Source organism: Galeopterus variegatus, unplaced genomic scaffold (assembly GCF_000696425.1).
Source record: "Galeopterus variegatus unplaced genomic scaffold, G_variegatus-3.0.2 Scaffold2174, whole genome shotgun sequence".
NCBI classification, from domain to species: domain Eukaryota; kingdom Metazoa; phylum Chordata; class Mammalia; order Dermoptera; family Cynocephalidae; genus Galeopterus; species Galeopterus variegatus.
Window position 1 is genome coordinate 152,680 of NW_007728285.1, and position 2,345 is coordinate 155,024.

Sequence of the window (2,345 nt, forward strand, 5' to 3'; positions counted from 1 at the left end):
AACTTTGCCCATTTTTTAATTGGAATATTTCTGTTTTTATACTGTGAAGTTGTTGAGTTCTGGTTATTAATCCCTTGTTGGATGTATGGTTTGCAAATATTTTCTCCCATTCAGGAGGTTGACTTTTCACTCTACTAATTGTTTCCTTTGCTGTGCAGAAGCCTTTTTGTTTTTGTTTTATTTTCGCAGCTAGCCAGTATGATGCTCTAAACCCATGACGTTGGGGTTATAAGGCTGCTCTCTAACCAACTAAGTTAACAAGCCAGCCCAAGAAGAGAAAGTTAGGAATTTTTTTTCAGCTGGCTGGTACTGTGATACAAAACCGTGACGTTGTTGTTATAAGGCTGCAATCTGATCAGCTGAGTTAACTGGCCAGTCATGTGCAGAAGCTTCTTAGTTTGATATAATACCATTTATTTATTTATTTATCTATCTATCTATCTATTTATTTATTTATTTTTGTTGCATGTGCTTTTGGGGTCTTATTCATAAAGTCTTTGACTGATTCTACTTCTTGAAGTGCTTCCCCTGTGTTTTCTTTCAGGAGTTTTATAGTTTCAGGTCTTATACTTAAGTCTTTAATCCATTTTGAGTTGATTTTGGTATATGGTGAAAGATATAGGTCTAGTTTCATTCTTCTACACATGGATATACAGTTCTCCCTGCACAATTTACTGAAGAGGCTTTCTCTTCCCCAATGTATGTTCTTGGTACCTTTGTCAAATTCAACTAGCTGTACATACGTGGGTTGATTTCTAGGTTCTCTTTTCTATTCCATTGTTCCATGTGTCTGTTTTTATGCCAGTACCTTGCTATTTTAGTTACTATAGCTTTGTAGTATAATTTGAGGTCAGGTAATATAATGCTTTCAGTTTTATTTTTTGCTCAGGATGGCTTTGGTTATTCAGGTTCTTTTGTTGTTCCATATGAATTTTAGGACTTTTTTTTTCCTATTTCTGTGAAGAATGTCATTGATATTTTGATGGAGGCTACATTGAGTCTGTAGATCACTTTGGGTAGCATGGACATTTTCTACATGTTAATTCTTCCAATGCATGAAGGAGGAATGTCTTTCCATCTTTTGGCGTCCTCTTTAATTTCCTTTAGCAGTGTTTTGTAGTTCTCATTGTAGAGATCTTTCACATCTTTGGTTAAATTTATTCCTAGGTATTTTATTCTTTGGGTAGTTGTTGTAAATGTGCTTGCTTTCTTGATTTCTTTTCCTGTTTGTTTGTTGGTGGTGTATAAGAATGATACTGGTTTTTGTGTATTGATTTTGTATCCCGCAGCCTTAGTGAATTCATTTAACAGCTCTAGGAGTTTTTTGGTAGAGGTTATGGGTTTTTCTATGTATAGGATTATTCACATCTTCAACATATTTTGGGTTCTGTTTTAATATCATGCTTCTAGATAAATCTTTGAAAACCCTATCTAAAAAAGCACTCCTGTCATTAATTTTTTTCTTCATAGCATTTATTGAAACCTTAATTTATATATCTATTTGTTCACTTTTTATTGTCTGTCCCACTTTTTATACTTATACTGTTCCATAAATGTAAGGAATTTTTCTCAGCTATTACTTGATGCATTTTGATTAGTTTCTCACTATATGTGGAATGGATGAATAAATATTATACCCCCTACTAACCTTTGCACTATGTTGTATTTATATCAATTAAACTGGCAGTATGTTTAGTATAGATCAGAAGTGGGTAGAGAATATAAGAGAATATAAGCACTTAGAAATGTGTTGCAGTAACTCACAAATAGTTTGATTATCACCAAAATCATAGCAGCAGAGGTAAAAATGCCAAAGGGATGACAGTATTTTTAAAAAATAAAAGAAAATGTTTTGCTTATTTTTTAAAAACTTTGTAATCTCTTTTCCAAATCAAAAAGTTAAAAATAGAAAACAATCTGAGTCTTTAATGAAGAATTGAATAAGCCGCAATTTACAACTACATTATGCATACCTCCTAATACTGAGAAATGGACCCAAATAAAAGAGGATACTATAACTTAATATACAATTACTCAAACATCAAGCAGAATAAAACATATTTCCTTAAAAAGAAGAACCTGAATGCTAAAATAGGTGATCTTTGGTTAAAAATTATCTTTGTCATATGGATGGGCCATGAAGGAATTTTGTCATGATTCTGAAGTGTCCCAGTGTGACACTACAGCACGGTCTGAAAAGAGATGTAGGAGAGCAGTTACTCTGGCATGGATTTTCTAAGTTTTTACACTGTAGCCTTCAAGCCTATGGGAATTTCTATGGGCCCAGAAATGTGAAGGGTGAATGAAATGCAAAATTTCGAAGATATTGGTCTCTTCCCCAGGGG